At 46.1% G+C, this 22,983-nt stretch overlaps 1 protein-coding gene and 1 long non-coding RNA gene across 12 annotated transcripts in view; one reads left to right on the top strand and one right to left on the bottom strand.

The window, feature by feature from the left end:
• Positions 1-22,983, top strand: part of NLGN1 (neuroligin 1) — a 692,408-nt gene that overhangs the window by 648,720 nt on the left and 20,705 nt on the right. The gene's annotated exons all lie outside the window — the stretch shown is intronic.
• Positions 17,215-20,919, bottom strand: LOC143842969 (uncharacterized). The gene is made up of 4 exons (XR_013233411.1): positions 20,611-20,919; positions 19,771-19,956; positions 19,089-19,172; positions 17,215-17,475 (listed from the first exon to the last, which is right to left on the bottom strand). It is a non-coding gene; the product is annotated as an uncharacterized LOC143842969 (long non-coding RNA).

Genomic DNA, 22,983 nt, shown 5'->3' with positions numbered 1-22,983 from the left:
TAGTTTGATGTATGCCTGGCTGCAATACAGTGGCATTTAAAAAAATATAATTGGTTATAGTAATTTTAATAGATTGTTACCCACCTTGGTTATTATTATGTGGGGAGGTATGGTATAAATATAATAAATGAAGCCCAGAGATGTCCAGAAGCTCTGTGCATGCATCGTAGAAAGATCTATGTTGCTGCAAACATTATCAATCATCCTAAACTCTGATCTCAGTGTTCCTCTTTTATATAACATTTACACTCGACTAGATGTTATTGCCACCTATCCAGGTGGTCTTTTGAGAAGCTATATTGTGTGTTAATGGCTTGAGTGCTTTGGGAGAGATTTGTTTTTTACCCCAAAATAATACACACTCGGTCTCTGGAGATCACTGCAGGAGCTCAACACCATGTGTATTTTCCCCCTTTTGCCTATTGCTTTTTCTTACTGATAAGTCTATTATATAGAGTCACTCATGTAGAATAAATAGGAAGCAAGAGCAGGATTTATCCATCCAGAGCGCCATGGGTTGTATACAACATGGGAAAATCCAATTAAAGCTACAGGGAGCTTGTTCAATTTTTTACTTGTCTGAGCAGCTCCACAAATACATATCCTTGCCCACAGTTTGTGGAAGGCCAATTTTTCTGGTGATGGATCTCCACCTTGCCAGCCCACCTTCAACAAGATGGTCAGCAGAACCCGTTCGTGCCATTGTCATGGCACTAGCGTCTCTTGCTGCTTGCTGAAGGAAAATTCCTCATTTTGAAATCCATTTGTTCTGAAAACAACTGGGGATTACTCTGACGGGCCTAGTTGTACTCTGGGGAGCCACAATATCTCTTCAATGTTTCAGCCACCAGAAACCACCTGAGCCCACCTGAGAATTCTTCACTGCCGCCTACCGGCGGCCTCTGGAATTCACAGGATTGGTTCTATTTTTTTTTACATTATTTCTTAGCAAGGCAGTCTAAAACCTGGGATGTGGAATTTAAAGGTTACTTTCCCACATGCTAAAAACACAGGAACTTTCTACTTCAGGAACTGCTTGCAAGTGGATTTTGCCATTCCACGTAGTAAAATCTGTTGGCAAAGTGCGTTATTTAGCATGCATAAAAGCAGAGTTTCAGGGCAGTCATTTTATCATGCCATCCTAATTCTAAACAGACCTATAATCTTCAAAATCCTTTGAAATGAATGGCTTTAGAAGGGGATCCCTTTTCCTGGAGCTGAACTGCTAAATTCTGGATTGGAGTGATTCAGTGCGTGCTCTTGGAAAAATAAACATTATGCCCATTGTCTCAGTCAAACTATAAGATTTACCAGTGCCCGAATACACAATAGAAGCAAATGAGGAGGAAAGGGTTGCATTCCCTAAAGCTTTTGCATGTGCAAAATTTCCAGCACAGCCCCAACACTTTCTACTCCCACTGGGCCTGTAGAAACAACCCAGTTTATTGTAAAACGTTTTTAACTGGTAAGTCGGATAAAGATCTCAACTATGCGGTTCTCCCTTTTTCCTCACAGCAGCCCAACAACTTAAGTTAGGTGGAGAAAGACAAAAAAAGACCTCTGCGTTTCATGGTGGGCAAAGACCTGGATCCAGGTGTCACCAGTCTAATACGCTAACCACTCTACCAGACTTGCTTACATAATGGTTTTCAGAAGAATTTCTGTCCTAACTTTCCCATCCCACCCTTTAAGACAGATGGCAGAACTTTCCTTTATGTCTTGCTTGGAGAAAATCAATTTGAGATCAAGGGAAGGGAAGGAATCCCCCCTCTTTAATACCCTCATTTTTATAAATTAATTCCTATTTTATGTTGTACCAAGAAACCCTAGGATTCTTGGAACAGTTTGCAAAATTAAAAAAAAAATACAATGAAAACAACTAGAAGAAGCTAACATAACCCATAAATATGTGGGTGACCCCTTGCAACAGTTCATCACCCACCACTGCTGTGTTCCAGAACTGGGGAGTAACAGGATGCCAACCACTTGCTGCAAGTCATGCCTCTTCTTCCCCAGGACAGTACTAGACCACCTGGCACTGCATGACTTCCTCCCTCCCTGTGGCGCCCTCCTTTTATTTCTCCCCTCTGATTTGGCCCCGCCTCCTTGACCTCTCAAGGAGCCAATCAGCTACCCTTTCTCATTGCTCCTGCACCTGTGTCTACCCCAGCCATGTTTGATTCATTGGGTCACCTGCTGGGTGCTCCAGGTGACTCTCATCTGCTTTAAGCAAGCAGCCTGTGGCTCGGTGCCAGCTGACATCATCAACCAGGGACAGGAGAAGCCTTTTTTTACTGGCTACCCCCTCAGTGCTCCATTTTTCCTGCTTCCCCTTGACAACCTGCCAAGGTAGGATTGCAGCTCCATGTCCTAATGGGTGGGGAGGAGAGAAAGAGGGGTGTGTGTTGAGTGTGGATATAAACCCATGTGCAGGCAAGAGCAAAATAAAAACAAGCAGACTCACCAGGAAAACATATCTTATTAGCTAGTCTAGGGTATTTATGTGCTTCACTCTTTAGAAATGAGTGGTTACCAAGTCACCACTCTAAAATGTTTTTTGAAAACATAGCTGCATTATAATCACAAGTGTTAAAAGCATGCCTACAGAAAGCCTGGTGAAGATGCCTCAAGCTGCTGATTATGTTCCATCATTATATGCCTCTTATATTTCTAAGTGGGAGATCTTGTCCAGGAGAGTTCTTCCTGCATCATTCAGAAGGAGAAAAGAAGAAACACTTACCTGTTTATTGCATCTGGAGGTTGGTTGAGGGTTATCTACCCTATCCATGCCAATTGATTTTGTGATTTTGGGCTCTAGCTGTTTTGGGTCTCCCACCCCCATGATCATTCATTAATTAATTTTATAAAACGTATATCCTGCCTTTTTGTTCTAAGAAGGACCACCAAGGCAGTAAACTTGTACATAGGGTGGTTTCAGTGTTGATTCTAGCTTATTTAAAACATTGGGGGGATTGGCCATATTGGGTAACTATCTAGAAGAATGAGCCTGCAATTACAAAGAAAAGGTAGTCCATAATTTGAACCCCGTAGCTTGATTTTAGTGCCATGGTCTCACCTGGAGAAGGGGAGGTTGAGAAGGGACGTGATTGTTCTCTTTAAGCATTTGAAAAGTTGTTAATTGGAGGAGGGCAGGGAGCAGTTCCTGTTGGCAGCAGATGGGATTACTCTGCAGTAATGGCTTTAAAGTGATTGTAAAATTGTGCAAAGAGCCTCTTGTGGCGCAGAGTGGTAAGGCAGCTGGCTGAAAGCTTTGCCCATAAGGCTGGGAGTTCGATCCCAGCAGCTGGCTCAAGGTTGACTCACCCTTCCATCCTTCCGAGGTCGGTAAAATGAGTACCCAGCTTGCTGGGGGGGTAAACGGTAATGACTGGGGAAGGCACTAGCAAACCACCCCGTATTGAGTCTGCCATGAAAACGCTAGAGGGTGTCACCCCAAGGGTCAGACATGACTCGGTGCTTGCACAGGGGATACCTTTACCTTTACCTTAGAATTGTGCAATGGTAGAAACTGGTCAGTCCTAGAGGAGAGCAGCCCTGTCTGCTCCTTAGAAAGCTAAATCTTGAAGATGAAGCTCAAATACTTTAGCCACCTCATGAGAAGGAAGGACTCCCTGGAGAAGAGCCTAATGCTGGGAGCGATTGAGGGCAAAAGAAGAAGGGGACAACAGAGAATGAGGTGGCTGGATGGAGAACTGAAGCAGTAGGTGCAAACTTAAATGGACTCTGGGGAATGGTAGAGGATAGGAAGGCTGGGAGGATCATTGCCCATGGGGTCGCTATGGGTCGGATACAACTTCACACCTAACAACAACAACAACAGAATGATAGTGGCTAAATATCGGAGAGGGGACTATCTCGTTGCAGAGAAACAAGCTCAGGGTTCCCATTGATTTGTCATTGTCATGAGTTAAAATTTCCATGAAAATAAAATGTTCCTTATGTTCATTGTTGTGGCGTGTCTGTATCTTATTTTGAAGGGATGTTTAAACATTAGCATAGCGATCAGAGAGCGTTAGGGCAGTGGTTGAGAGTAGAGGAGTAAACTACCCCCCGCCCCACCGTGCCTCAGTAAAAGGCGTTGAGTGGTGCCTGGTGAGTGGTCCCCGGTGTTGAGTGGTCCCCAGTGATACAAAGGTGGGGGACCACTGCTCTGACAGACCTCCTGATGCGCTGCTACTGATCAGAGTCAATTATGACCTTGCAAGACCAGTAAGGCAGGTTCCTAATTGTGTGTTCACAATAGTCAGTTAGACTCTATGGCTGTTTATTTTTGCCCATAATGCACGTATGTATGTTTCCAAGTGTGATGCAGCCGACTTGATTTTACGGTACATTAGCTTTGCCCAAACGCATTCATTACACCGAAAGACCTATTAAATACCCGCAGCGGGAGCAAATATGCTAGATTTTTTCTTTTGCCATGGAGGGGAGACAATAAAATGTTTCGGGGAAAGGGGGAAAAAAAGAACCATGGGTGAAAATTCACTCTTTTAGCCCCCTGCGTAGCTGACACCAGAGGCAGCTGTTAACGCTAATTTAAAAATGGATGAAACAGGCCCGTACCTTGGTGAAATCTCCGCCTCCCCACCTCCCTTGCAAAATTGGATAGAGCAAGCATGTGCCGTGGATTGCTTCTGAAATACGAAATGATTTGCTTCATAACGGTTTCCCCTATCTATTAATCATGTCTCCGTACAAAGGGCTTGAGGCCTTTGGTATAAAAGGCTCCAGCAGAATAATTAAGCCATAGCAGGCATCAGGAGATGGTCTAGTACCTGAGTAAAAGATCATGTCTGTTCCAGATTGGAAACAGAGCATCCCCCCCCCCCTGATTCTGCCCATCACAAATATAAGACTCTGTGTCCTGTTAAGTGTGATTCACACAGTCAGATTCACATTTAGCAGGCTTGAGACAGTCTGGTAGCAAAGAGCTGGCTGTCAAAATTAACCATTAAAAATGAAATTTGGGTCAAATGTTACAACGTGGGCACTAGCTGAATCCCACTTCAAAATCCCTGGCAGCCCTTTCTAGCTTCCAAGCGTAGGGTTGCCTCTATTGTCCATTTGGCCAGGGTTTGACATGGAGTCTGGGCGTACCACCAACTGCCCATTTTCGCTGTTAGCTGGTCCACATTGCCAGCTTTCTTTCTTCTTTTTTTAAGAGCCTGTTATTTTGCAGCAAGGTCCTATGCAGTATTCTGATCGAAGCCTACTGAAATCAACGTGGAGAGGAATCGATGGATTTATTTTGGAATCACTGCAGTTTTGTGCTGCAGGCTTCCTAGATCTGGAGGAAAAGAAGGCAAAATGCAGAGGCAATTTCTGTTTGTTTTACATGTGTGCCATCAAGCTGCAACCCTTATGGTGACCCAAGCAAGGGGCTTCCAAGGCTAGTGAGAAGCAGAGCTGATTGGGCATTGCTTTCCCCTGAAGAGTCTTCCTTGGTGGTCTCCCACCCATGTATCAATCCTGCTAACAGTCCGAGAGCTTGTGAGCTTCTTGGACCAAGCTGTGCCACACACCCCTCCTGTTATGTAGACTTTATGCAGAGGGGGGAAACCCATTGTACCTTTGTGCAATTCTAGTCTGGGCTTTCTCCCTGAGATTTCTTGATGGCCCTGGAAGGGTTTCCTGAATGGGTGGGAGTTGATTTTTTGTATATTTTCTAACTTTGTTTAGCATTTATCAGGTGACTAGTATCAAAGCCCATTTTAAAAAGGGGCAGCAGGCAGGAGGGCGTGAGAGGGTGGCCGCGGCTCCCTTTGGCCCGCAAAGTGGGCTAAAGGGAGTGGAAAGACCCCCGCCAGTGGCAACAGGGCTTTGCAGCCCGCAGGGAGGCTGAAAACTCCCTCTCCACGACTCCCTCTCAGCAGAAGCGAACCTGCAAGCCGCAAACCCCTGTCACTGCCTCTCTTCTTGTGGGCAACAATGGTGGCCACAGCTACAAGGCTTCTAGCAGGCAAAGAGGGAGGGTGGGAGTTGGAGGGAGAGGGGCCAATCAGGGTGGACCTGGACGGACAGGGCCCTGGACAGTCTCCTCCCAGGAGGCTGTTTCCCAAATATATAAGGGAGCGAAATAGTGTTAAGGATATGAGCCTATATGGCCATGTCGACCCCCAAAATAGCCAATGATGGGCCTGTCCACAGCTGTGGTTCCCAACCATGGTCTGCAAGATGGTGACACTTCTGGGGTTTCTCAAAACCCGAAGAATGTTTCAGGGGTTTCTCAATGGTAAAAAAGTTGAGAAAGGGTGTGATCTAGTCACTGAGGGAAGACAAAGCTGCGGTTGACAGGCACAGGAAACTCTAGATCTCCTTCCCGCTTGCCACTAAAGCCCGTGGCAGCAATTGATAGCGTGATCTGTTTTTTCCCCCCTCTCTTCTGCTTTAAATGGCTTCCAAAAGTAAGTAACGTTAAGTAAGGGAAATTGTCTCATTCCTTCTTGAAAATGTCTGAATTTTTAAGAAGTCATTTAACAAAAAATCAAGACACGTTCTTAAAAAGATATTAAAGAGCTTTAATTGCTTCTCCAGTGTTAGAGAATTTGAAAAATGTGCGGGGGCGGGGACTGAGCAATCATTTCAGATGGTGCTCCAGCCAGTCAAAAGGAGCCAGAGGGGGGTGATATTGTGTAGTGGATGGAAGACATGTATGAGTGCAGTACTTCAAGTGTCTTGTAGACTGTACAACAGGAGTGGTGAAAATGTGGCTCTCCAGATATCTACAGACTACAATTCCCATGAGCCCCTGCCAGCATTCTGGTCCTTGAGCCCAAACATGGAAATGAACATGCATTCATTCACTTGTGTACAATCTGGATGTATGCGTATGGAAAGAAACCTTTGACAAACTCACTACTTAGAGACTCCTAAGTGTTCTGCCCCGGCTAGAAACTGGAAACTGTGACTAATAATAATAATAATAATAATAATAATAATAATAATAATAATAATAATAATAATAATAATAATAATAATAATATAAAATGGGACATGGGCAGAATGCAGAGTCCTCAAAGCCAGGATATTTGGAAATGTGACTTTCAGATCAGAAATTGCAATGTTGAAACAAGGCAGAACTTCAATACATGCCTTCCCTCCCCCTCTCTCATTTTGCAGGAAAGGGGGAGAAATTAACCCCTTTGCAAAATAAAACATCTTACAGAGATACTGTAAATGCCAAGTGACTAATTATAGTCTTGATCCTCTTTCCATGGTGAGGCATTCTGGGACTGTATAGCTGCAGGCATTACCTAAAGGTAAGCTATTGGGGGGTGTTCATATTTCTCTTTGAGGGTGATGAATATGAAATTCCTGCGGGCTTGAGCATTCCATGGATGGCTGTTTCTCAACCGGTTATGAAATTGGGTTTGGTGAACGGCATTTGCTTCGTTCTGTACGTAGTTTTATTGTTATGTCTCACACTACATCCTTCTGATCATCTCCCCTGAGTTTCTGAACTTTGCAGCCTTTTGGTATGAACGGTTATCGTGTAGATCCAGTAATACATATTTCCACCACGCTCCCACCATGATACTAATGCATATCCAGGGATACAGTTCGGGAAAAGCAAAGAGAACTGCTTCTTTACTCATAACTTGTGTAATTCATTGTCATTAATTCCAGTGATGGCCCCTTCAGTTGACTTTAAAAGGGGATTAAAGATGTTCATAGAGAAAGATCCATCAATGGCTGCTGACTACACTGACTACATGGAACTTCCATGGTTGGGGGAAGGAACCATCTGAGTAGTAGTACTAAGCCAGGGTAGTCAACCCGTGGTCGTCCAGATGTCCATGGACTACAATTCCCATGAGCTCATGGGAACTGTAGTCCTTGGACATCTGGAGAACCACAGGTTGACTACCCCTGTACTAAGCAACCCGAACTGGTGAAACTTTGGACTCCGTGCTCCTTCTTATAGGCCTTATGGTGGTATCTGGTGGACACTTGTGGCCAATTGATTTGATCCACCTAAGCTGCTTTATTGAAAACTAGTAATCAAGCCCACTGTAAAATAAATACAGCGGGCGCTAGGCAAGTGAGCCCCCGGCAGTCGCGCGCAGCGCAGCTGGCGGGGGCTCCCTTGCCAGTGGCCTGACGTGTCCGCGCAGCTCACAGTTGCTTCCTTGTCGGCAGGGCAGGAATCGGCCAGGCCAATGGTCTGTCCGGAGGAAGGGGCCAATTGGACAGAGCCCCGCCCTAACTCCTCCCCCTAAGCCCTTACGGCTTTATTCAGTCCACGGCGCCACAGTGTAAAGATGTGTGAAAAACATCTGCATAATGTTCTGTTCTGTGGCAGAGACCACTCGAATCAGAAGAGTACTTTCCAGAGAGAATGCATTCCAGGGTTCAGCAACATCTCTATTGTGGCGTGCCACATGAAAATACTGACTGTGTGATTCAGCCCTCAACGTATCATAGCAACATTTGTTTTGAAGGTAACCCTTCCACAGAGTGTGACTTGCAGTACTGTCAGAAAGGGAGCATAATGTTCGAAGGCCTCCATGGAAAGCACTTTGCCTAGCAGTGAAGATCAGCAACACTCTGAGTTTTCACCATTGTGTCGTAGAAAAGGGAGGTCAAGACATTTGCTATTGTGTGAAAACTTCCCCTCCTTAAAAAACAAACAAGCCTGTATTTCTTTCCAAGACTGACGGGTTAAGGGATGTCAGCGTAAGAAGGATGATCCTGAGAATTATAATGAGATTGCTTTGTTGGACAGACCCCTCTGGGGGACTCGCCCCTGTATCCCATGGAAAATTCGTGATGGGATTCTGAGAAAACCTCAGCAGACTCTCAGAGCCCAGAATAGTAATGATTGTTCCCCTTTCCACTGTTTTCTCCTAACATAAACTGTGTGAAGTAGAATCAGCTGAGACTAGGATGCCAGCCTCCAGGTGGGACCTAGGTAGTCCCTGGAATTACAGTTCTTCTTCAGACTATAGAGATCAGATCCCTGTACAAAATGAATGATTCGGAAAGGAATGCTATGCCATTGTGCCCCATTGAGGCCCCTGTTCACTCCCAAATCTCCCAATACGTTCCCAGCCTTGATCTGACAACTGACATCTTCTGACATCTTCTGCCCGTGGACAAGGGGGACCTGGCAACTCTAGCAGAAACATTTACCTTTCCACAATCAGAAGTGTTGTAGTTCAGCTGCTGGTTTGAACACACCCATCTTCCCTGCAGGGTTTTTGTTGTTGCTGTAGAATTGGTGCTCTGAAACAGTTTTACAACCTAGAAGGGTATTTGCTGTTGCTTTCTCCACTAGAACAAATCCTGTTCCTTCGAAAAGATGTGTAGGGGAAGGGTTTGCAAAGGTCTTGATCTAGATCCTTCCCATCTGCCACTGAGCCACCTTTAGAGAAGAGGGAGCTCAGAATGAGGTTCTCTAGCATCGTACCTGGTTCAGCCCATGGTTGGATGTTTTGGTTGTTTCTCATTTGCACTTCAGAGGGCAACAAAGTTGGTGAGGGGTTTGGAGACCAAGACATATGAGGAAAGGTTGGGGGAACTTGGTTTGTTTAACCTGGAGAGGAGACGACTGGGAGGGGATCTGATCACCATCTTCAAGTATTTAAAAGGGTGCCACACTGAGGGTGGAGCAGAGTTGTTCTCTCCTGCCCTGGAGGGACGGACCAGAACGAATGGGATGAAATTAATTCAAAAGAATTACGTCTAAACATCCAGAACAAGTTCCTGACAGAGCGTTTTCTCAGTGGAACAGGCTTCCTCGGGAGGTGGTGGGTTCTCCATCTTTGGACATTTTTAAACAGAGGCTGGATAGCCATCTGACGGAGAGGCGGATTCTGTGAAGGTTCAAGGGGGTGGCAGGTTACAGTGGATGAGCGATTGGGATGTGAGTGTCCTGCACAGTGCAGGGGGTTGGACTAGATGACCCAGGAGGTCCCTTCCAGCTGTATGATTCTATGAGATGTAGCTTCTGAGAGGAGCACAGAAAGGTCTGAAAGATTGCCAATGTCCATGTGGCTTTGTCCTCTGTTTCAATGAGACAGGTAGGATTTCTCCAGGAAGACCTCTATTTTGCCGCCACGCTTTGTGTGCTTCAGTTACAGCAAGCAGGACAGGGAGAGAAAGCCTTGATCATTAATCTAAATAATAGTGGAAGAGACTAAACAGAGACTCTGCCAAGCAGCTCTAGCACACTGTAATTCATGCACCATCTGTTTTTGGGCGAATTAGCACAGATGAAATTTCGCCTCCGCTCACCTGCCAATGCGAAGGCTCCATTAGCCCCAGAGTATCTGGGTGTTTGGTTAACAGGGTGAAATTAAGTGGGCCAGTTGTTCATCTCATGCGTGAAGCATGACAACATGTCAACTGCACTCGGGGGTTGTTTCCAAAGCAAGATGGGAGGGGAGGGAGGGAGACGGGGATGGGGCGAGAATTGAGCCTTTGCTACAGTTTTCCATGCACACCAATGGATCTGAATGTTGAGAGCAGAACTATGCCTGGCCTTCTTTGCACGTCTTCAAAGTCAGATTGCGACTTCCACTTTGCAGAGCAGGATGGGAACGCGGGATTAGCAGGGGGGAAGGGATGGTCAGGAAAGGACCTTAACCCTTTCCTTTCCCCAGTCTGCCCTTCTCACTGTGATTTTTACAGTGGTTTCTAGTCCTCGTGCAGGAGGGAAGGTGCCATGGTGCATAGCCTGCTCTCATCATATTTTGGAAGGTAAACAAGGTTTGAATTTGGAGAGGAGACTGCCAAGAACTGTTCTGTAGAAGGGAGGCAATGGCAAACCACCCTTGCTTTTCACTGGCCTTAAAAGCCCCTTGCTGAGGTCACCACAAGTCGGTTGTGGCTCGATGGCCCTAAACATACATAGTTTTCATTTGAAAATCGTCTTAAGATACGCAAACTAAAGAAATGTGTGCAAAACAAGCATGTTTCTGTGTAGGTTTCTTTTCACACAATGAACATAAATTGTTTTATGGGTTTTATGGGGGTTTTATGCTTATTGTTAGCCGCAACGAGCCTTTGTGGGAGTGGCAGGATAAAAAATATAATAAATAATCCTTATCCATTGTTGTTCCTCTATATATTTATGAAACTGCCTAGGGGGTGGGACGTGTCTGGCTGTCCAAGTTGGAATAGGGCCAATCAGGGTGCAGCCACCTTTGCCCTGATTGGCCCTGCCCCTGCAGCTCCCGCCCTTCGTCCCTGGACTCTAGTCTCTTTGCTCTCAGACACCTCAGTGCCTGGAGACAGCAGCAGGTAAGAGGAGAGGGCCCTGGGCAAAGGGTTGTGGTGGAGGGCCTGCTCACGAGGGCCTCTTGGCCTGCTAGGCTGGGCCTGCTGACAAGGGACTTCTGGCCTGCCCCCACCCGCCCCACTGGCTGCGAGTTGCCACCCAAAGCCACCTTAAGCTTTCAAAGCTTTTCAAAGCCCATTTTTAGGAACGGGCTTTGCACCTAGTAATAATAATAACACACAACTGCAAAATGTGTACTTGGGATACTGGGGATCAAACCTCAGTCCTTCTGGGTATCAAATCTGGAACCTTCTGCATGCAACGCAGGCCCTTCCCCTGAGCCACAGCCCGTCTGATATCCGTCCTGACCCTTCGATAGCATATCCCTGAGTGCAAAGAGGCAGCGAGACAGCAAAAGCTGCAAAGGTGACTCAAGGGAAAGGAGGTGGGAAGGGAAGAAATAGGAGATGTGCATGCAAAGCAGATAGCAGCCCCTGTTAGTCGTGCTGCTAGACTAGTGCGTTGGGCAGTGCGTCGACCGCTTCGGCCGTGCCTGTCTGAGGTTTGTTGTCATCTTGTTCGGGGCAAAAGGCCAGGCGCGAGATACCTCTGGATGATTTGCTAACCAGTGGCCGTCTTTGATCTGTCACGGCTGAGCAAATTGAGCTAAGCGAGTGAGCTGCCCGCTCCCCAGTTCTGATCAAGTGACTCCCCACTCCTAGCTTTACCGAATGCTCACCCTTTTTCTCTGCATGGCACTGGTCACTTTTCATTGTAGGCGTGTCCGGGACATAAAGGGACAGATCTGTCCAGAGAGGAAGGGTGGCTGCAGTAATTTCTGCTTTGGCAACCATCCGCCCTCACCTACCCCCTTCCAATGAGCGTTTGCAGTGGCTCTGCACGGCACATGAGTGCAGCCTCTGGTCACCTCATGGACTGGCAGTGGCCGGAAACTTCAGCTCTGCAATGGGATTCACGGAGTGGAGCTTATTTTGGGATGCAGCACAGCCAGTCGTGTTTTTCTTCTTCCCCCCGTTATTGTTCGGAATATCACAGCTCTGCTGCTCCTGGAGGATTATTCAGCTAGGAAGCAGGTAACATGATATTTTCCCCATGAGCAGCTCTGCAGCAGTTGAAGTCCCTGATCTGGGTGGGGCAGGATCCATCTGCATCGGAGGAAAAGAAGAATCATAAAATCATAGAATAATAGAGTTGGAAGGGACCTCCTGGGTCATCTAGTCCAAACCTCTGCACTATGCAGGACACTTACATCCCAATTGCTCATCTACTGTCACCTGCCACCACTTGAACCTTCACAGAATCAGTCTCTCCGTCAGATGGCTATCCAGCCTCTGTTTAAAAATCTCCAAAGATGGAGAGCCCACCACCACCCAAGGAAGCCTGTTGCACTGAGACAAATATTATTTGTATATTTGTAGACAAATATTATTCGTTGGCTGCGTCCCCGACATCCTTCCCAACCCCCCAGGGCAAAACAGAGATATAGGATTATTATCTCACTATGGAAGCCAATTTCAGCACCCGGCAACAGGACTGCCCACAGGAAGTCTCCCCCCATAACAGATAGTTTGGCAGCCCTATGTGGAAGGACTCCCTGGAGAAGAGCCTAATGCTGGGAGCGATCGAGGGCAAAAGAAGAAGGGGACGACAGAGAATGAGGTGGCTGGATGGAGTCACTGAAGCAGTAGGTGCAAACTTAAATGGACTCCGGGGAATGGTAGAGGACAGAAAGGCCTGGAGGATCATTGTCCATGGGGTCGCGATGGGTCGGACACGACTTCGCACATAACAACAATGTGGAACTGTGGGTATTTAACTGCTCTGGCCGCATCAGGCCTGCATAAACCATCACCCAGCAAGTGGAATGCAGTCAGCCAGCTGTGCACGGAAGCACACACCAGGTGCAGGTGCTTTTTGCTGCCTGCTTGGGGTTACATAAAATAGGGGGGGGGTTGTTGAGGCTGTCACAGCGGAACTGCAATTCACTTGGACAGTCACATCTATGGGCCAGGGCATGCGCGTCTCCCCCCAGGGCTCCGGGGAGGGCGGTGCGTCGGGGCGGTGGCCAGAGCAGGGGCGCAGTTGTCGGGGAGGGGGGAGGATGGGGTGGGAGGGGTGGTGGCATGTGCATCTCCGGCTACCTACCTGTAGCGTGGCCAGCAAGCGGAGTAATGGTGGCAGGTGGCCGCAGGCAGGCATGGGAGTGCGTGGGCTGGTTGGGAGGTGCTGCGTGCCTCCCAACTGGTGGGAATGGTAGTCCGGGGCTCTGGGGGCCAATCGGGGGTGCACATGTTATGCAGAGGTATCTTTCCTTGTTTTCACTATGCATGTCTGCCAGGTTTTCTTTTTTTTCCATTTTCCTGCTTTCAGCACTCAGGTTGCTTTCTGGCTGCTGTTTTCTTGGTATTTCTGAGGGTGGTTTTGTGCTCATTTTCACCTTGCTTCACATCCAAGCTGAAGGTAATTCAATAGTATATAGATTCCGTCGTATTTCTCTCCTCCTGCCCTTTTGCTGCCCGTCAAAGGTCAGCTGTCCATTTCAAGGTCATTCCCCTCCCTCTACACGTTCCACCACCATTCTTGGGTGTCCAAGCTCAATTTTCCTCGTACTATTTTTAACTTTTTAACAAGTGCGCACACATGAAAACTTACACCTTGAATAAAACTTCATTGCTCTTAAAAAGGCCACTGGACTCAGACTTTGTTCTGTTCCTTCATAATAACCTGGGTACTCAAATGTGTTTTGTTCTCATAAGGGCACCTTCACACACACAATAAAATCAGAGTCCAGTGGCACCTTTAAGACCAACAAAGATTAATTCAAGGCGTGAGCTTTCGAGTGCAAGAACTCTTCCCCAGACTAAGAACTCCTTGCATGACACTGGGAAAATATAGCAACAATTAATTCTGTTACATTAGTAAACCATGCCACACATCCAAATACAGCCATAGGATAATTCTTTGTCAAAACAACCAATCAGTCCCCTGGAATTCAGTTGCAGTTCACAAAAAATTTAGGAGAAATAAAACTTTGTCAGTGACCATTTGCAGTTTGGACCCATCTCAGTCCTGCAGATCATCCAGTTCTGTTACGTGGACTATCAATCTGCCCCAGCAAATCCACAGAGATGGTTCAGTTCTGTGGAGAACTTGAGGCATTCTTCCAATGTCGACGGCCAAACGAACTCTGTCAACACACGTGTGAGCAAAACAAGCAAGAGGAGACAGATTCTAAGTCACCACAGGAATGGTGCTACGGGTCTACTCTTTCTGCAAAGGTTGCAAGGGCTGTAGGATGAGAATTTCATTGGGAAGCCTTACCCCACCTGCTCTACAGCCCTGCTCTTGTCCCTTCAGGCTTATTTTTGTTCCCCTAACTCAAAGAACATTTAAAGGGAGCATAATTTGAGTCTCTCAAGGATGTCAGAACTGCTGTTTGGATGTGGTGTAAATCCAAGGGTACAGAGTTTTGGAGGGAAGGGTTAGAGCACGGGTAGTCAAACTGCGGCCCTCCAGATGTCCATGGATTACAATTCCCATGAGCCCCTGCCAGCGAATGTAGACCATGGACATCTGGAGGGCCGCAGTTTGACTACCCCTGCTCTGGACATTAGGCCCCAATGACAAAGGGGGGCTCCTGGGAATTGTAGTCCATGGACATCTGGAGGGCCGCAGTTTGACTACCCCTGGTCCAGAGCTTTACAGATTCCAATTTCACATCAATGTCCCAAGAGCTGGTTGCTAATTACAGCAAAAATGTTTCACTTTCTGTCAGCCCCTGCTTATTGGAATGTGACGATTTGCCCTTCACATTCCTTTGGCAGACAGAACAGTCTTTTTCTTTTCCTCGATGGTTTGTCTGTCATTTAGCTCAGTGTGATTTCTCTGGCCCTTTTGGGCAAAGAATAACAATAGAATAGAAATAATAACAAACAAATCACACCACAGCCTGATGATGGGACCAGAGGGAGATTCTGCCTCAGTCAGTCTGTTGTAATTCAGTTGTAACATTTCTTAATTCAATTTGGAGTTTCCATTATAACAATGCAATAACATCATCACTACAATTTTTTCGTTTATTTTCTGCACAGAATTGATTTGGAATTTCTTCCCCCCCCCCCCCCCATGGATAAGCACATAGGACAATGAAAAACCCAACCTTGGCTGTGTGTGTGTGTGTTTATTTCTTTGTCACAAATAAATAGTTTGCTGCAAAATTCATATGCATTTTCCAGCACAACATGACATTTTCTCACGAGTATTCCTCCATAAGGAAATCCTACTGGACAGCAAAGAAGAACAAGAGGTGTTTTTGTTTTTTGGGGGGTATCCTGCTTTTTACTACCCAAAAGTATCCCAAAGCAGCTTACAATCCCTTCTTCTGCCCACAACAGACACCCTGTGAGGCTGAGAGAGCTCTGAGAGAACTGTGTCAGGCCCAAGGTCTCCCAGATGACTGCCTGTGGAGGTGGACTGGGGAATCAAACCCGGTTCTCCAGTTTACAGGCTGCCACTCTTAACCACTACACCAAGCTGGCTTTCAGGAACAAAGGAAAACAGATTGTACATTGGCAGACATGGCTCAACAGTTTTTGCCTCCCTAGAAGGTTGGAGCAAAGTGGTGTTACTCAGGCGTAGGTGCCAGCTAACACTTCAATAGAAATACTAGATGTTGCTTTTCTCAAATAGTATGCTGAGATTCATATACGGGCATGTTGATGTGCCTCCCCTTGCAGCAATGGCCAATGATGACCCAAGATATGTTAGAAGGGAAGGACTAAAACAACTGAGCAAGGCTGAATTACTGGTAACTCAATTGATGGGCAGCTTTGTTCATCTTGTTTTACGTAGGTCTGAAATCCCATCTGACAACTTTCCGGATCCCATTGCCCACCATAGCTCTTAGCAGCAGCAGGAGTGGAGGGAAAAAAAAACAGTGGCATACTATGTAGAGTAGCTCTAGGATATAGACTACCTCTAGGAATTTTGGGAATCTCTATGGTTTCCATAGTTTCTGATGTTTCCTACAGCTACCCTATGTTAATTCCAGTTCTTCACTGGAAGTGACATAGCACCACATGCCTGCTTGTGTCTCCCCTCCCCCTTTGTCCCTCCATGGAAACCCTAAACCCTATAAATCGGGGGAGGGTCTCAAACACAGAATAAATAGCAGAGCATATGTGAAGCCCTCTCTTCCCATTCCTCTAAATCAGGGGTGGGCAAACTGTGGCCCTCCAGATGTCCATGGACTGCAATTCCCACGAGCCCCTAGCAGGGGCTCGTGGGAATTGCAGTCCATGGACATCTGGAGGGCCACAGTTTGCCCACCCCTGCTCTAAATCTTCGCTTTTGAGCAATTCCTGGTGTTTTGTAGCAGATTCTTGTTGTGCAGCATACTGTTCCCTCTTATTTAAGCTTCATCTGCGGATTTCACTTAATACCTACTGTGGGATATTAGGAAGAAAGAGGTCTTGAGATGAGAATTTGCTTCTCCTCCTCCCCACTCCCAAACACAGGCATATCCGTTTCCATGTTCACCTGTGTCCCCAATTCTTGCCGGGGGGGACCTCTAGCTCCAGACAACATGTGGAAGGCACTTAGGGAAGTAGTTGATGTTTGCTTTGAAAGCACCACCACGAATCCTCCGGGAAGGGAGGCTGGGCTGCGTTAAAAGGAGGGGAGGTTGTTTGTACACTCTAGCTCTGCAACCAAAGCGAACCAGATCGATATTGCCTTGAAACTGATGTTGGATGCCTTGGGACAGATGGCCTTCACCGATGGGCTGGAAAGATTGTAACTATGACTCTGCTGCTGCAGAGGCACAAAAAAATAAAAATAGGAAGTGTGAATTCCTAGGAAGAGATTCTCCTGTTTTAATTTGAACTGTCCCGGTGTGCTGGTCCTTACAAACAGAAAAAGGAATGAAGCAGAAGACAAAGAAGAAATGCATGCTCACTATTTATTGTGTGGGGTTCTTATGAAGCGCATCACCGTTCTCTGACTCAGGGCCTAGTTTTCTCTGCAGAAGTCGGTCGGTCGTAGGAAGCCGCCTCGTGTGTTGAGTCCAAGCGCTGGCCTCTCCGTTTCACTTTGGCCTCCTGCAGGGAGAGCAGCTCTCAAGGGTCTCGGGCAGAGAAAGGTCTTTCTCGGCATTTGGAACCCAAGCTTCTTCCATGTGTTTCTCCACTGATCCACGGCCTCAAGCTAGAGTCCTAAAGGGAATAGAATCAGAGGGTTCTATGCAGAATCTTTGCAGAATGCAGGAAATTCACAACTAGTTGCCCAACCCAATTCCATGTCCAGATGATGCCCCCCCCCCCAAAATAAGACTAAGAGAGATGAGATGTAAAAGTTTATCTGATCAGAGCAGTGGTGGAGGAAGAGCATTTTGCCTGACGCCATTTTCTCTGCCCTGACCTGAGATGGCTCTGGAGAGCTCCTATTTATACTGTTGGGTGAGCCTGCAGAAAACCCCCAATGAGTACCAGTTTGCTTGGTTCCCCGAGTCTTCAGGTGGATTGCCCAGGGTGAGTCTAATACAGTCAATAGGATGGAACACCTGATAAACAGTAGAGCTGGACTGTGCTTAAAGCAATCTGAAGCAAAGCATAGACGTGGTATTTGAAACACTGCAGAAAACTAGGCTGTGTAAGTGAGAGTAGGGTTACACACATTACTATAACAAACATAGAGTCCAATAGGACCTTTAAGACCAACAAAGATTTGTTCAAGGCATGAGCTTTTGAGTGCATGCACTCTTCCTCAGACTAAATGAAAAACCTCAGACTAAATGGAAAAATTCCTATATGAATAGCCGCGGCTGCTGTATAGCAAAAATGCCCTGTTGTCCAACTTGCCCAATGAGCCAGGAGTTCAATCCCAGCAGCCGGCTCAAGGTTGACTCAGCCTTCCATCCTTCCGAGGTCGGTAAAATGAGTACTCAGCTTGCTGGGGGTTAAACGGTAACGACAGTGGCCAGAGCTCTTCAGACTCTTGGACCAGCTGTTCTGAGCTTGAATGGAGATTGCAGCAATTGATAAATAGCTTGTGATCTACCATTCACACCTTTATGCTTGTCTCTGTGGATATCCTTCATGGGATGGAGTGGCTGGGATTTGATTAGCATGGGGGTTGTGTGTGTGTTTTTTTTTGTATTGCCAACAAAGGTAGCCTGTGTTGATGATCCTTTAGGTTCTGGCCTTGTCTGCGTAGCTTAAGGCAGGGATAGTCAACCTGTGGTCCTCCAGATGTCCATGGACTACAATTCCCATAAGCTCATGGGAATTGTAGTCCATGAACATCTGGAGGGCCACAGGTCGACTACCCTTGGTTAAGGGTTGAAACTTAAGATGAATGCTGATGAGGAGGTGAGAACAGACCATAACTGGTGGGAGGAAGGGAGGGAAACAGCGAACCCACAATGAAAGGGAGGAGGAAGCAAAGATACCCAAACAAAGAGCTCTCATGGGAACTATCCATAGAGTTATATGAATGTGTAAAGTGACTCTGAATGAGTTGTGGACCAGATGTTGAGCTGCTAACTGGCTTGGAGAAAAATGTCCTGTCCCTTTAATAGAGGCTGGAAATGGGCACTTGTAGCTCTTCATGGTACTGCAGTAAATAACATCACGGGACTGACCAGGCTGATAAAAAGGGGCAAAAATAACTCCCTTTGGTTTAAATCTTGATTGAAAAGGATCTAATAACAGGTCAATATCTTTGACGTTCAGCTGTGTGATTGTTTTAAACTTGTTGTCCTCTATCCTGAGGTGACCAGGGATTGGGGGGGGGGGGGGTACCAATAAAAGTATCATCATCATCTTACCGTAATAAGCTTTTGTGAGTGAGGGCTGGCTTCGTCTTCTGATGTCCTTGGGATAAAACGACTTCTGGCCCATGAAAGCTTAAGCTGGAATAAACGTTAGACTTTAAGGCAGGGATTCTCAGCCAAAGGTTCATGAAACCCTGCAGTTTCTTGAGGGCCCCAGAAGGGTTTCCTGAATGGATGGAAGTTAATTTTTGTATAGAATTTTTAAATGTGTTGAATCTTTATCATGTCATGTGACCATATATGGTCATGACGACCCGCTCCACCCCCTCCCAAAATGGCCAATGAGGGGCCTGTAAGGGTTGGGAAGGGGAGGGGCCCAGGCTGGCCATGTCCACAGCTATGCTTCCCAACCAGATTTCGCAGGATCTCACCGCTTCTGGGATTTCTCAATGATAAAAAGAGAAAGAAGGGCTGCTCTAAAGTGCTAATGAACTCAGCTGTTGTATTTTGTTGCCACAGACTAGCCTGGCTACCCATCCAAAATTAAGGCCTTGGAAGAGACAACTCTTTTCAATTCCTTTCTGAAAACGGTGCCTCTTGTTGTAAGAATTGCAATGCACCAGTAACCGGCTTATTTTATTTCTCTTATTTTGCTTTTGGCAGTAACATCAGACATTAATGGGTATTTTCTCTAACACCTTCGACTCTTGGAAAGGAATTATCGTCTGGTTCTTGCCTTAGCGGGTTCTTCAAGGTGCTCCAGACGCGGTGAAAGGAAGGGGTTTGACAGGCTTTGTGAGACCCACGTTTCAAAGCCGAATCGGATGATATATTCAGCAGACCTCGCTGTAAAGGGGCAAACGATCTTGGATGCTCTCCTGTTTTTTCTTCTGTACAATGATGCGTATCCACGGCTCCATCCCTAGCAAGTTAGTGGAATAGATGAAGGACGGACTGAGTCGAATCTTGAAATGTCCTGGTCAGGCCCTACCTTTGACTTCACAAATATCAAGGGTTCCTTAATGTTTGCAGATGGGCTGCCCACCCACTAAACCCTGATGGGAGAGTTGATCTAAGTGCAGGATAGTTGCCCAAAGTAAAACCAAATTCACTCTTCGAAATCAATCGCAACCTTTATTTCATATTTAACTCATGCTGAACTCCCAAGCCACAATCGAAAGGACTGGGTGGGTGGGTCAGGGTGGGTTTTTTTTAATTTTGCTGCCATCTTGGAATGGGTTTTAATGTTGGAATTGTATTGTTTTATTGTGGGGGGTGTATTGCTGTCGTCTGCTGGGAGACGGCTTGAGAACAGCGGCAGGCAAGAAATTAAACCAATCAATCAGTAAAGGAGCAGGAAGTATCTAAATGAGCCAATCAGGAAACAGGAGAAGATTATTTGAAAAATACAAGGAAGTTCCTCATCAAAATATGTTAACTACACATTTTCTCCAATGCCCCCTGTAGGTTAGTCGTCATATGCTGCTGAGTTATGCACACTACAGATCTGGCCTATTCCAACAGGTGGCGCTCTTCCTGGCCACAATATTAGTAATACAATATTCAGTGTTCTTACCATAGACTTTCAAGCAACTCCTAGAGTGGTATGATGTCACTTCCAGTTTTTGCCAGGTTGTCGTTTGTCTCCCACCACATTCCTCCCCACAGTATCCCACTTGTAGCCAGGCCAGGCTTGACATCTCTCATTGTAAGTCTGGAACCGAACCATTTGCAATTAGGGGGTTTCCCCTGAAGGAAAAGATAGTCCATAGGAGTTCTAGGAGGTACAGTACTCAGCCCCTTGAGCTACGCACAAGCATGAAATTGCTTTGTTTGCTTAGAAGTATTATTTGACTTCCTACATATGGCTGGCCAGATATCAGAAAGCACATGATCCATCAGTGGTGTTAGCAGTCAGTGATGTTAGAGGGCTTCTGATAGCTTTGGAACAATACCATAGAAATGTTTCACCTAATGAAAATCACCTTGGCCTTCATCCATCTTGCGCAGATATGGACTTCAGGCAGTTTGCAACAAAGATGTATCATATGCTTGCCGTTACGGATCACAAGTTATTACTTCTCCAGACTAGTCCAGATAAATCGCAGCGGAGCAGTTATTAATAGAACCAAGCTGTTAAAAATTAATCTGAAACATTCGCCTGCTGATGTTTTGCCTTTGCAATGGAGAAAAAACAAGTGCCTTTGTGTCATTGCTGAAATAACTTTTTTAGTGGCTCTGGCTTTAGGCTCCATTTTCATGCTATGTGTCTTCTTGAAAAGCTTCCCCCAATGATGAGTAAGAATTTTGGTTCCTACTTGCATTTTCAAAGTATGGCAGGAGATGCATGGGATCCAGGTTGCTGTCCTCAAATGCTCTACCATTGCATGCCAGTTTTATTGCCACAGGACAGGGGTGGCCAAACTTTGACTCTCCAGATGTCCCATGAGCTCCAATTCCCATGAACCTCAGGACATATGGAGAGCCACAGTTTGGCCACCCTGTTGTAGGGCTTGTACCCTTTAATTTTCCCTGAACAATATTGATTAGGATACCAGACATTTTATCTGTTCTGAAATAACTCAGACAACACAACAATGCGTATAGACCAGGCTTCTAAATCAACAGAGCATCACAGAGAGACCTGGGCAGAGTCTGCACTTACTTTGTTTATTCCGTTGTCAATCCTGTTGAATTCAGATTGCTTTGAACTCAGATCTTCCTCTTCCCCCCCCCTCCCCATTGAAACAGGAAAGTCTTCTGCACGTGGTTAGGGTAGTTCAGAAGGGGGGGGGGAACCAAGCCTCTTTCTTTCTTTTCTTGAAGGGTGGGGGGAGAGGAGCCAAGCAGGGAGCCTCTTTCTTTTCTTGGAGGGGAGGGGGAGAAGATCAAAAAAGGCAGAGAAGGGGGGGGGGGAAATCCAGGACTGACAGAAGTTGAGAGAAATTAGGGGCTTCTCCTTTAAGGCAAATTCATCACATGACCACCCGTGGCCAATCACCAGTCTTCTACCACGGAGGAGAGCCCCGATTCAAAACAATGCGATTTTGTAATATATTCAGGATTAAAAGCACTCTGAGATATCGCACAATAAAGGTAGGGTCACTCCGGATCAATCCTTCTTGCTGCAGAAAGAAATTTTAAATCGCCCCAAATCCAAACGGAAATCGTATTCTGTGTAGAGGGCAGGGACTGAATCGATCTGGGGTTGGAATAAAAGCTCCATGCAGTGGGAACCAAATTGAGCCCTGCCACAGCAGATTTCAGCTTTTTAAAAAATGTTGGTCTGGAGAGTCACATGTGGATTCCTCATGTGTATTCATGATGTTAACACCTAGTTAGGAATACATACATGAATGCCTGCTCTGATGGACTCCAGATGGATCGGACTGAGATTGGTGAATATTTCCTACCCCATGAATTTACAAAAGATGTCAACAGTGCAGTCCTGCACAGAGTCACTCCATTTGAAGGCTGTTGAAATTAATGAAGTTTGACTGGAATAACTCTGCACAGAATTGCACTGCTGTACACTTCTCTGCAGTAAACCAAACAACTAAGCTGATTCTGTCTTTGGTCACCAAGATCATACATTTATAAGAATGATTCAAGATTTTTTTTTTTCAGATGGCTAGGGGCAGAATTAGTCCTACTTTTTTTGACTATTATGGGTTATTAATATTATCCCAGTGCCGTCACCCACTCTGAAAAGGGCAATCTAAGCCATCTATTTTTCAATTAAAGAGCGTATGGAAATATTGTCCCCTCTTCCTCCTAATGAAAGGTAGTGTCCCCATTTTGTATAATTAAATTCAGTAATGAACAGAAGCACCTCTTTGAGTTCATGAAAAGTTCATGCGTTTTCTGGTGTTTCTAAAACAGCCCATAGACTGTTGCCCTCTGGAAAATGCAGGGGTGCAAGCTGAGCACTCTCCTGCGTTGAATGTTG

Source organism: Paroedura picta, chromosome 8 (assembly GCF_049243985.1).
Source record: "Paroedura picta isolate Pp20150507F chromosome 8, Ppicta_v3.0, whole genome shotgun sequence".
Classification (NCBI taxonomy): Eukaryota; Metazoa; Chordata; class Lepidosauria; order Squamata; family Gekkonidae; genus Paroedura; species Paroedura picta.
Note: the sequence above shows the minus strand (reverse complement) of the source record. Positions and strands in the feature narration are given on the sequence as shown.